The sequence below is a fragment of the Haemaphysalis longicornis genome, unplaced genomic scaffold (genome assembly GCF_048455015.1).
Source record: "Haemaphysalis longicornis isolate Haplotype H1 unplaced genomic scaffold, Haemaphysalis longicornis Haplotype H1 scaffold_2, whole genome shotgun sequence".
In the NCBI taxonomy this organism is placed as follows: domain Eukaryota; kingdom Metazoa; phylum Arthropoda; class Arachnida; order Ixodida; family Ixodidae; genus Haemaphysalis; species Haemaphysalis longicornis.
Genome location: NW_027526295.1, coordinates 90,781,916 through 90,795,316, shown reverse-complemented (window position 1 = coordinate 90,795,316; position 13,401 = coordinate 90,781,916).

Genomic DNA, 13,401 nt, shown 5'->3' with positions numbered 1-13,401 from the left:
TTTTGGGAAGTTGAAGGGCGCTTCCAGATTACCTTATCCTTGCTAGTTTTATATGTGTATTAAAATGACGAAAAATGCGTAGGTATTTGCGTAGGGAAGCGTAGGGAACTTGTAAAAATGCGTAGGGATCAAACTTGTACTAATGCGTGGTGATGTGTCTATTAGTGCTCACGTAGGAAGAAAGACTAGACGTTTCATGTGGTGCAAGCCTTCCTCCACTCAGTGCAAGTTTCACCAGTTTTTTTATTCGTGTTCTGGATATTCTTCTGCATCCATTTTTTGTTTAATCTTCTGTTTTTGAAGGAGCTGTATCAGATGCACAGATTTATCACTTTACATTTTTTGTTTGGGATTATAGATTTGTCGAAATGCTGTTGTACCAGCTACCTGCCTTTAGTCTATTATGCCCATAAATGGGTTACTTCTGCCAGTTATTCATGTTTGTGGAAATGCGGGGCGCTACTTAGGGGGCACATTGTGGCTATTTTTTTGTTCTTATTCCGGACGTCATTTTGCATACTTTTTTGTCTATTGTTCGGTATTTGGTGAAGACGTACAAGCTGCACATATTTTTTGTCAGATCCTTTCTGTGAAGTGTTTTCTCGAAGATACGCAGATACGCAGCCAATATATACTTATCTCAGTTATTTCGTGTGGATGCAGCCGGCGGGTTTTCTGCTGGATGAGCTGTTTGACGCTGTTGCGTAAGTATGCTGTGCAGCTTCATGGTCTATCATCATATTGGCCGGTGAGAAGTACGAAAACATGGGACTCGAAACGGTGAATAATCGGATCTTTTGTATAAGACTAATTCTGCTGCCTCCTGCACTCTTGAACCCCAGCTTCAAATTCGGGTGTGTTACCAATTTACTAATTCATCTCAACCTTCAACGTTTGTAGCAGCTTAAGTCGTGCTACTCTGTCTACATGCGTTTGTGTTTTCAAATTCCGACTACATCACCCTTTGGAGGAACATTTTCTGAATGTAACAAGAGAAACGTGGGCGCCTACGTCCCGCCAAAAAAGAAAACACAGAAAAATCATCCTTTTTTCCGTCTGAATCCCCAGATTTAAATCATAGCTTTTTTCCGACAATGAGAGAATACTGGAACGTAGTGTCACAAGATGCGACTTCATACTTCAAGCACACTTCTTGAGCTTGAGCCATCTTCGCTCAGTCATGCTTCTTTATGAAGTAATCGTTAGCTGCCGCTTCTTGCTTTTTCTTTTTGGCTGTGAATTGTTTCACCGACGTCCGTATTTTTTCCTGTGTTTTACCACCGCGGTCTGTTGTAACACAGATTTCACAAAGTAGTTTTTACGCATATCTCTTCCGAATTATTGCTGCTTCTTCCCGAGTATATTGCTCGCTGACTGATATTTTTTTATTTAATTGATTGTGTGGTTCAACACGGTGACGCAACGCAGCTGATAAGACGCGCCGTATTGGAGGGCTCTGGATTAACTTTGACCATTACGGAATCTTTGACGTGCGCCGAAATCTGGAACACATGGGCGTTTTTGCTTTTTGCTTCCATCAGGAATGCTGCAGCCGCGGCCGGGAATTGAACCCGCATCGTCGTGCTCAGCAGCACAACGGCTTAGCCACTGAGCACTGATCTTTTTTGTTACGTACGCAACCTGTACAACATAGTTACTGCGGACGTTGTTGCTGAACACTTGCTGCTGCTCTGCTTTGGTAGATTTATTTGTCATCTCTATTTAAATTGTATTTGTGCCTACGTATGTAACATAGTTTTTGCTTCTATGCATACGGCAATATTCTGCTCTGAAGCTAAGAATCTTCTTTCGCGTCATTTCTCTTGTTTCTTTAGGCAGACCTTTTCTACAACTGCCTCAAAACGGCTGACAGCAAAAATAAATAAATAAATAAATAAATAAATAAATAAATAAATAAATAAATAAATAAATAAATAAATAAATAAATAAATAAATAAATAAATAAATAAATAAATAAATAAATAAATAAATAAATAAATAAATAAAGAGCAACAAATATAGGGGACATTCCCAGTCACGCAGGTGCCGTGCATCATCCCGTACCATCACCAGCACCGTGTCTTGGGCATCTCGTCAGAATATCATCATCACCGGTCTTTCGAAGAACACTCTGCAATCGGCGTCGTTATGACGGCTTCTTAAGTGTTTGCACTTTCCTGAGACTCAACCATAAATCCTGTTACACTTTTGTGGATAGCACGGGTTCACCCACATCGTGTCCCCGAGCTTCCTCCCGTCTTGGCTTCCAAAGCGGACTCCTCAACTCAAGGCCCTTGGTTCGCGTCGCGCTAACATAATACAGGTGGGTCATAGACCCGACGGTTTCCTAGCCCCGTCCCCCCAACCTACCACCAGCCCAGACAAGTCGAGACCTCACAGCCGGGAAACGACCAGACGACGATTCCGTTCTCCGGCCCTGTTCTCCGGTGTGTCTTCAAGGGCTTCGGGAGTTTCTTTATGGCGTAGGCAGATATCGCTGTGCGGGCCCTGTGTTCACCGATTTCATCATTCTGATCCTTTGCGGCCCTTTATTGTATATTCCCATTTCATTTTCCGTGCTCTCACCAATCGCCTACTTGCTAGGGCTTTGACCGGAGCGGCCGCACTTTACGGGTTCGCTGTGTGACTAGAACACGACGATGACCCGAGGGCAACATAGTGTGACGGGCCCAACGACCGAGGAAAAAGAAGCTGTGTGGGTGTCGCATAGCCTGCGGTGGACTCTGCTATGGTCGCCGAGTAAATATTATCAATACATCGTTGCACCTTAAGCCATGGTTTGTCTCAACAATATCCTGTCTCCGCGTAAAAGGTGTTACGTGCGGCTGGAGAATGATGAGACGAACCAGGATTAAACATGATGAGCAGTCTATTCACACAATTTACATGGACGCAATAAAAGAGCGCGTGCCTGCTGTGGGCACATAAATCTTTGTCGTATTCAATGATTGAGAGTATACAGCGATAGCAATAACTGCCATATTCTTTGTCTTCTCGGGTCATTACCACCAGGTGAAACCAACCACCCCGTCGAATTCACCACAATATGTTGCCTGCGCTGAGGTTGAGCGATGTGATAAGTGAGTGCCGCACCAGATGATGATAATGCGTCTAGTTATGCTTGGTCCCGCAACACCAATGTCAAGGGAGTGGCGAAATGTCTGAGGTAGCTAAAACCACGCCAAACGAAAGCTCCGGCGGTACGGCGTATTATGTTGGCCTCGTGTCATCTCATCTGCTCACGGTTGGTATTATTTGATAAAGAGATCACGCGCTTAGAACTCAGAGCTGTGGACATGCTCGAGTTGTTGTCACCGGAAAACTGGCGCTGCTCGACACGGCCCGCGTACCTCCGGCAACTACGCGCGGGCCGAGATTTTGCGAAGCGTGGACCAGGATGGGGATGACCCTGCACTCTCCACCAATAAGTTTCGGGGGGTCAATTTGAGGGTCACACATACTATTATTTAAATTATGTACGACCTTTTGCACTATTTACATGGAGGTTGTAAAAAAGGCCGTGCTGGCAGCGCTAACACATCTTCGTCCTCAATGACGGAGAGCACAGCGGTTCGTTCCGCTGCTACGTTCTAGGTTTTCTTGAGACAATAAAAAAGAAAATAAAGATATTAAAAACCTTCCATTCCGCGCATGGTAAAGTAGTATTATCCATTCAAGACTTAACAACAGAAGTGCCACCGTAAACTGGGCTCATATACTAGTGTTAATTTCTTTGAAATTGAAAACTGATTCAGATTGGGGGAGTTGGCTCATGGGTAATAACATTGTCCACTTGAAAATCAAAACAAAGCGCGGTGGCGGAGTACATAGAACAACTATTGGGACTCTTACTTGCGAGTATTCTGTCATAGGTGTGTGGGCACTATTTTTCGGAGGCGTTTCTGAGCCAGAACCTCATCCACAAGACATGGGCTGCAAAAATTGAGCTGGAAGCAGTGAGAGTTGCGTTGCAGATTGTCAAGCACTGCCCCCAATACTCAGGGTTGTTTACCTGGACTCCCGCTCAGGGCTATGTGCGCTTCTAAAGTGAGCATGCCATCAAAGCTAGCTGATTCATAAAATCAACATGATACACACAGAGACACTGCGGAAAAGACACACTATTTCGTCGGAATGGCTGCCCGTAAACTGTGGCATCATGGGCAATATAATATCTGATCGTCTGGTGCGCTGGGGCCATTATACGAGGTGAACAGCCCAACTCCCTTTATCCAAGGAGGGAATCAACGGATTAGTCACAACTCTTAGATGGCACAAGCAATTGATGCACTGGAAGAATTCGTACCTGCAGGATGCCCCCATTTACGCTGTCGAGACGCGGTCTACGTTTTGTATACCACAGTTTGTCCAGACCAACTGAGTCTACTATATATTTCGTGCTCTTCAAAGTAGCCTATACCAACAGCTTTCTTTACCAAAACGATGTGGTGGCATCACCACTGTGGACCCTTTGCAGTGTCTGAGAGGACACCGGTTATATTTCTGTTCACGCTTCTCCTCGACAGGAATGACTCCACGAAGTAAAATACGGGCAAGAAATGTCAGGCTGAGGGACAATCTAGGCTCTTGTAACTGCAAGAACAGTTCAGTGCACGATTTTAGTACGCTCGTGCGTTCCCTGGGATACTCTGTACTAAATTCCAGCTTGTGACTGCCTCTCTAGCTCTTTCTTGTGTATGTGCGCGCGTGTGTTCATCTGCTGAGTTTTTTCTTTCTTTTTAATAGTACTGTTAGGTTTTGCATTCAACCTTCATTACATATTCTACAACCACTTTAAGTAGCAAGCGGAGCATTATGCATGGCAGATCTCTACGGTCTCTGTGAATAATTGGCTCTACAACGAAACCAACGTATTTTCTAGAGTGGGTCACCTTTAGGCGGTTTTCTTGATACAACGGAGCGTGGAAAAGAGTATCCGAAAACTGCTGCATTCAGCGCATTTTCTTTCTTCGTGCTTTGCTTTAAAAAATCTTTATGTGAATCACTAAACGAAAAATTGCGGCTTTTGTTGAAACTACTACCTTGTTTTGAAAATCGCCACCACTATAACGAGTACATCAAATACATGCCAGTGTATTTGGCACTTGGAATTTGCTACTCAGAGCAGGAAAAGAAGTGAATTACCACAAGAGTTATTTACAGGAAATAGCTCTGCCTAGCACTGAACTACGTACTTTTGGACGTGGGTGCCTGAGGAAAAAAGGCAGCGTACTCCGCGACAACACGTTTGCACGATTATATCAAGGGCACACCAGCCATGCAGAGAAAATTGTAGGGAAACTTACTCGTGGGTCACTAGACTAAGCCTTCATTGATCTCGTACCGCAAATGATGAAACCGAAGGGATTATATCAATCTAAACACTTTGCTATACTAACAAAAAAATCACGAAGCTTGCACTAAGCCGCGCAAGCTTGAACCTTAGCGAAGCTGCAGTATTCTTTCGTTAGTACTGAAGGACACGTCACCACACATTTGTGCAGTTTGAAATTGTTTATTAAAATGCCCTGTCGTTGCTTTGCACTGTGCTAGTAGCAGTACCCGCCATATGCATCGATACCGTCGTGTTCCGCATGCCAATAATAACATGCGTGGCAGCGCGTGACGACAGCTGGAACGCAGCGGCGGCGCGTGCGTGCACGACTCACGCGCGGAGTTCCTGTTGTCGCATCGAGGTTACGTCGAGCAGGTGTTTCGCCAGCTGTGGCGTTCTTGGTTACCGTGCAACTCCAGCCACTCCTTTGGGTTTTCGCCAGTTTTTAACGTGATAGCGTTATTAGGTTCATTTTTCGATTTCCCCGCAGCTGCTAGCCGTCCGCTATCAGCCGTGCTTATCAATTGATTTGATTGATTGATTGAAGGGTTTAACGCGCCGGCGCAATGTTGGCGATGAGGCCCAGCGTAGTGGAAGCCTCCGGATTAATTTTCACCCCTTGGGGATCTTTAACGTGCGCCGAAATCTCGTACACACGGGCGTTTTTGCTTTTCGCCTCCATCAGAAAAGCGGCCGCTTGCCGGGAATAGAACCCGCGTCCTAGTGCTCAGCAGCACAACGCCTTAGCCACTTAGCCACCGAGGCGGATCGCCGTCCTTATCAAGTGTCCACGGAAATAGGTCGTTGCTGCCACTCGCGAGCTATGACTGAAGAGGCAAGATTAGATGGCTGGCCAGAATCCGGGAAACAGAAGTGTGAAAAGGAGGACAGTAATACTACGGCGGAGACGAAAGAAACGACACGCACTTCAGCAGGTGCCGTGCCTGCGCAGTGAAGTTTGTGAACCACCAAGTCGGTGGTAGCATATTCGACGCACACGGTCACCAGCCATGCCCGCGACAAACGCTACCACATCAAAGCATCTTTCGAGCGGAGGATAAGAATAATATTCCGGTAATTCATGAGCCGAAGCTACACCTGGGCTACCAGGCACGATGTAGGGTAAGTTTCCTGAAGATTTCGAACAACTGGCGATCTTTAACGTGCGCGGAAGTGTCTACACACGGCCGTTACACTTTTCTCCTTCCGTTAGATAGACGGCCGCAGGGGCCGGGAATCGAACCCATGACCTTTGGTTCAGCAGCGCGACATGATATGAACTGTGCAACCACGTGGTGTTTTCACCGGTACCGATGCCGGCACCAACTTTGGGTTACCTAATTAAAACTGGGGCAGAGGAATAACATCAGTCTCTCTGTACTCCCGGAAGGCATCGATTATGAGTAGAAACGAACTATAATAAGACCCAAGGGTCTAGTCACATGAATGTTCAAACTAAGTTGCAACATTGCCGTGGTCCTGTCTTCGTTTAGCAAACGACGGAGGGCGCTGTGCGGCCAAGTTAAAAAACACTGTAAAAGGCGTACGGACGTCCTCCAGAGAGTAGTCGCGTAAGGGTGCTGGGGGTAGCTCTAAAGTAACGTGGCAGAGCCGAACTCACAATCGCCATAAACGAGAAAATGTGGAGCCAATTGCCCACATTACAAAACCCCTATCCAATAGGAGCCAGGAAAGAAAGAAAGAAGAAGCAGTAGCCCTTATTCAGCCACTGATCATGAGGTGGATATTGCAGAGCTTACCTTACCACAAATTTCCCTGCACCGAAATAAATAAAAAAAAACACCATTATCGGGACAGCATATAGGCCAGTCTTCAGCTCGCAAATTTGACTGTGAGACGAACTGACAACTCGTGGTACACGAAGTAGCAGAATTGGAAGCCAGAGATGGCTGTAGAACAAGGGGAAGGTCAGGAAGTCGATGGAGGGAACAAATAGCAACACTCAGAGGCAAAGAATGGTTTTGGGAAGCGCAGGATAAGACCGGTGAACGTGAATGAGACAGGCCATCGTCCTGCAGTTGACCTAAATAGGATGTTGATGATGATGACCGTGAATAGGCCCGCAAATTCTGTCTTTAGAGCACTCTTGAAGAAATCTGGAAGGGCACTCTCTTAGCGCCAATTGAGCAGCTGGGAACACAAAGTTGGGACCGGCCGTCGCATGAAACGCAGGTTGCCTATTTGAAAAGAAACGCGTGCGCGCCTTTATAAACAGGTCACCGATTCAGTGATGCCGCATAAAAACTCTGCTCTACCAAAAACCTGCATCCAAAGCTGCACAAGAACAGGCATAGGTGAGGACCAAGATCATTTGAGGCATGCTTAATACCCATGAGACCACAGTATGCACCGACCCCGGCACGTACGAAAATACGAGGCAGCAGTTGTCGTAGTTGACAACTTGGGCAATCTTCGTGATTGAATTAGCCTTATACGCACAGAAAAAAATAGAAGTTGCAGACATCCTCTTGGCAGTAACACCAGCGGAAGTATCGAATAGAGCCGTAAGCATTGTTACAGGCTCTCGATAGCCAATAGACTGTTGTCTGCAGGCATAATAACTAAACCCTTCTGTAGGATACTCGCTTCCAGGATTTATAAAATTAATACCATCACCTGAACGCCCAGATACAATGGTCTCGAGGAGAACTAGGCACCGACCATAAGACACGGGAACTCCCACACCATGCTCCTTGCCACGAGGACTACCGCACTCCCCTCCTACAAAAACGCCAAGAATGTCTCCTCATCATATAACTGAGAACACAATTTTCCCTTGCTACAAGCAGGTCTCAATGCCGAAGAAATGCAAACTCTGTGGAGGATAAACAAACACAAGTATCTAGAAACATATCTGGGCGAAATTGTTTGGTGGGAACATCACACATTGACTTAACTCTGCTAAAATCAGAGAAACGTCCATTCCATTCGACGAAACGTAGCAATGTCCAAGGATATGTGCAGGGGAGAACAACTCGAACATTACGTATTCCATTTCTATTAGGACATGGGAGGCAGCTTTGACCAGCTGGTAACCTCAAGATCACGGCGAGCAGACGAGACGGCAAGGGAAAGAGCTTCTGCATGTGGCGCCCTAGACATCAGGTTTCACCCTTCAACCCCCTTACATCTCTTTCCTCCCCTTTCCTAAAGCCCAACTATTTCTTCACCAAGAAATATCTTCATAAACACACTCTCTCTCTCTCTCACTCACTCTCCCTCTCTTTGAAAAATGCGAAAACGGTCCGTCCGGCTGAAGCATCTGAGAATAAACACTTCGAAACACTGACACCTCTCTCAAACTGACCAACAATCAACACGCCGGCGAAACCTGCAGGCGTAACCCTTACATCTTAAGCAACACAAACGCAGAGGGACTTTGTCTCTCCTTCGCCACGGCGATTAAAACCCTTTGCTGCTAGTCTCTCTCTCCTCAATTTCCTTCAGGGCTCGTGAAGCATAGATCTTAAATACAGTAACTACCATTCGAAAATGCTCCCTGGGAGTCGAAGTAACGCTATCGCGTCTTACATATTAAGACCCATACATAGAAGTCAGCTCAACATTTTTCTTCTAAAGCCAGTGGGCCAGCTTGAAATGCTCGGCGGTCACCGCGACGCGCGCGCTCACACGCGCTCGGCATCTTCTCTATCCTCGGGGTTTTCGCCAGTTCATGTTCTACTAAATCCACTACACGTGCCGGTGAAGCTACGCGGTCACCGCGAGGCACCGGCTCACGAGCAGAGGGCAATTTTTCGCATTTATAAACCAGGCGGTGTTTCGCGCAACAAATTACGGTGAGCTGCAACAGCAACGCAATTAAACAGCCTTTCAAAGGAATTCACACAAAAAGACAACGAAAAATATAACCAGACAAAGGAAAACAAATACGCCATGGTGTAAACATTGTTTAAAATTTTCGCCAATTTTTTGCCTTCGAAGCGCGTAAGTAGACGTAAGTGCACCGATGAATTTTTTACATTAAACCTGAATTACCCATTGGGCACAGTTTACTTGTAGCAACCACCTTACGCAAACATATTCAGCAAATGTGGCGCCATTGCCGCCAAGTGAAGGGAGGATAAATTCGTCACTTAGTGCTGCAAGAAGCAGAAAATTCCCCTAACGGCGCATCTTAATCACTTTTATTAAACTAGAGACGAAAATCGTAAAAGCGCATAAAATATTCGTTTGAAATGATATTTTAAGCACCAGAGCTGCACGTTGGGCATACTGGGCAAGGAAGGAGCAATGTAGAAGTAAGCGATATCACCAAGATAATGGTCCCAATTACTAAAATTTTGGTTACATTGGCCTTTCTTTGCTTGTCACAAAAAACTACTTTTGCACCAATCCCGTCACTACAAACTCAATTCCGCAGGGCACTGTACTCACGGGTATACAATACCCAACTAAATCAGGTATTTTGTGGTCCTAGTGGATTCCGGTCATTTAGAACCTTCCGGCAGGGTAAATAGAGCTTTTTCCTACATCAGGTTCCTAACGGTCGCACGGCGAGATAAGCAGCCAGGGCAGGAAACATCTGGCTGTCAAAAAACTTGTGCGCGAAGCATCCTCGCCGCCCAGTCATTTCCCTCCAAGTCTCCCTAAATAATTCCTTTCAGATGAAAGCCACTGACGCAGGTGCAGATTACTGAGGCTAATGTGCCGGGGACGGAGGGCCGCTTTTTTATTGTTTTTATTTTTTGACCCACAGTATTGCAGCCATGTGCTCCCCGCTTTTGCAGCATTTCTTTTTATTTGTAAGCTTGGCCACTTTTCTTTGCAAGCTTTTTTTGTGTTTAGTGCAAACTCACCCCGGCTGTGACATGATATACGTAGCGGGAGGTAAGGTTCCAGGTGGTTATTCTATGGTTTCCTGGTTGTCTAGGATTAGCTGATTATCATGCTTACTGCTGCTGAAACGATTTCTATTCCGGTCCAATCCAATCCAGTCCACTCCAGTCCAGTCACTGCTCCTCGAGCATGCGCAGCACGGCCATCCAGGAGCCACGCGAAACGGCTATCAACCGGCTCCGGCGGACCTTCAGACTTGGCAACTGCTCCACGGCGGCAGCAGCTGGGCACGCGCCAGGGTCAGTGCGTATGCCGCTGCTATGAACGTCACTTCTCTGGAATGGGCAGGCCAGCGAATGTGCAGACCAAATTGTGGACACACCCGTACTCCAATTAGATTGAATTTCTAATACAAACCAATGCAATTCAATGTAAGCCAATAGAATCCAATCCAAGTTAATCCAATGCAATACAATGCATTTCAATCCTATCCAATGCTCCTCGCGCTCCCCTTCAAGGTCCCTTCAAGGTCCACGCGAAACTGCTCAACCTCGGCCAGTGTAGGTTACGCTACGCAACCATGTAGCGATGAAAGGGTGCCGCGCTAGAAAGTAGTGCCTCCTTTCCAAGCCGCAGGGTGGGTACGACACAGGTGTTTATTTTGCCCGGGGCGACCAAATATGATGGCGGCGCAGGTCGCGCATGCGCAGATTGCTACGGAAAAAAAGTTCCATGCATTGCCCAGCTTTGAAATAGCGGGAAACATCTGTGCATCGCTCCGCCACCCCTCCACTCCCCCCACAACTAATCGTTACGCCTGCTTATATACAGTCTGTGGATACGAAACGAGGTTTTGTTGCCGGAAACACACGCTGCGCTTACTGTCGCTCGTCAGACGCGCTGTGGCGAAAAGGTCTGTAATTGTGCGGGTTTTCTCCCAGATACATCGGAAACAGCATTTTCCCCAGAGGAATGAGGTGTAGTGAACACTCAGTGAAACAATTTTGCAGGCTGGTGTATGTCTTGAATTCAATAAGAAGGTCGTTACGTGCTTCCCCGAATTTGAAGTAGAAGCCCAAGATATAGAGGATTTTGAAAAGATAGCTTAGTGCCAATTTTTGCCTCACCAGCCACACAGCCTCAACCCAGGTACTTTAAAAACAGTTTTAGTACACGAATTTTGTAATGCTACAAATATGCCACAGCATAAATTGTATAGTCAGTAACGGATGAGCATAATTTAGTTAATCGCTGCAGCCACCTGGTGTAAAGAAATTTCGCTACGCAGGCGTCATCACAAAAGGAAAACACAACTCCGGCGGGTTCTTATTTTTTAAGCTTGAGTTCAACGTCCTCTCTCGCTTATTAAACGTATTTTTGATGAACCAGTTGGGTTTAACAAGAGCGAGCGGGTTTCCCTTGGCGCCGAGTTTCCTCGTCAGCTGTGCTCGTCGAGAATTGTGAACAAATGTTTCGACAAGCAACGATTGCCGAATGAGAGCCCGCTGTGCTTGCCACCGCGATTTTAATAAAAGGAAATAATATGCGTCAGCTTCGTCGATGGGCTTGGGATATAAGCACAGAACTCAGAAACCAAAAATCAATATCGACCCGAACGTTTCAAAAATGACAGGTACAAAATAAACCTGACAAATAATTTTATGTCGAAAACCGTTCTTGTATGTGCAGCACAATGCCCAGCCTATGTATAAACCGATTACGCATCCACGTATAGCATGCATCCATACGCTTTCAATGTAAAGGATTAAAAAAAGCGCAGACAGCGACACATGTTCGGAAACATGCGTGTAAACTGTCAGTTGTTCGGAGTGCTGACTCGTCAAGCTCAGAGGAGGTTGGTGGGACAATAAATAAGGAGTACATTTCGCTTCGCGGGCAAAATACAGCGTTGCCGAAGGCGAGTACACAAAATACAGTGATCCTGGCATGAGGACAAGGCGATTGATAGGGGCGGTTGCTTCAGTCGGTGACACTGGGAAACCTACCTCCACTGTGAAGAACAAGGGACCTGCATTGGAAAGCGAATGAAATAATTAAATGTTTTTTTCTGAATTTGGAATGTGTTAAAACGGAGGCGCTACGTGACTTGGAACAACCGTTATTTCCGTGTAGCAGTTTTAGCAACAGTCCACTTTTCGCAATGTGTATTCGTAGCGCGTATGATTACTAGAAATAAGCATTACGAGGAAACGTTCACAGTAAACACAGGAACTGTCACACGAACTAAATATATGGGTGCGTGGGAAGAGTAATTAATAAATTATATGGCTCATTCCACAGCACGGAATAAAGATACCAAAGGTCATTACTACGCTTATAATAATCATTAGGCTGGTGCAATCCCACGGACAGAATTATATTGAACGATTTGCCTATTCAGTAATGACGGAAGAGTAAGTAGGAAATCTTTTACTTGCACCCTCTGCTACTCATTCTTACAATCAACCCTACAATCAAAAATTTGGATGAATATAATTGCATTGAAAAGGCTTGATTGTTTGATTGTAGGGTTTAACGCGCCGACGCAACCCAGGTGATGAGTGGCGCCGTAGTCGAGGGCTCCGGATTAATTTTGACCGCCTGCGGATCTTTAAATTGCGATGAAATCTCGAACACACGGGCGTTCTTGCTTTTCGCCTCAATCACAAAAGCGGCCGCCGATGCCGGTAATCGAACCTGCGTCCTCGTGCTCAGCAGCAGAACGCCTTAGCCACTGAGCCGAGGTGGCGGGTGCATTCAAAAGGCAGTTCACGGGCAGGCAAAACCATTACCGTCAGACATAAAGATGAAATTTGGCGAACGCTTTCTTGAAGACCCCCGGTTTGTAGAAAATGTTCAGTCCACCGGTGTAAACAGGTACAAAATGCCTCAAAGTTGGAGGTCCCTTCACCTTCTTTCTGATTTGGCGGTCTTTTCTTACACCCTTTTTGCTTACACCCTTTTTCTTTACGCCCTTTTTCATAGTTTCGAACACCCTAATTTGTAGCTTTACACCCTACTGGGAAAAAGGGTGTTGAAATAATGTAGATTCTTTGTGAAGGGTGTTGAGGTGGCGGAAAATTTGTTTGGTATTTAATAAAGTTCTTTGAGTTATGGAGCACAAAATGTACCTTGTCATTAAAATTTTTTTGCAAATCCGCGTGTTGATTTGTATATTCTCATAGCAAAATTTATAGTTTCAAAATTACCGCAAATATATCTGGTTT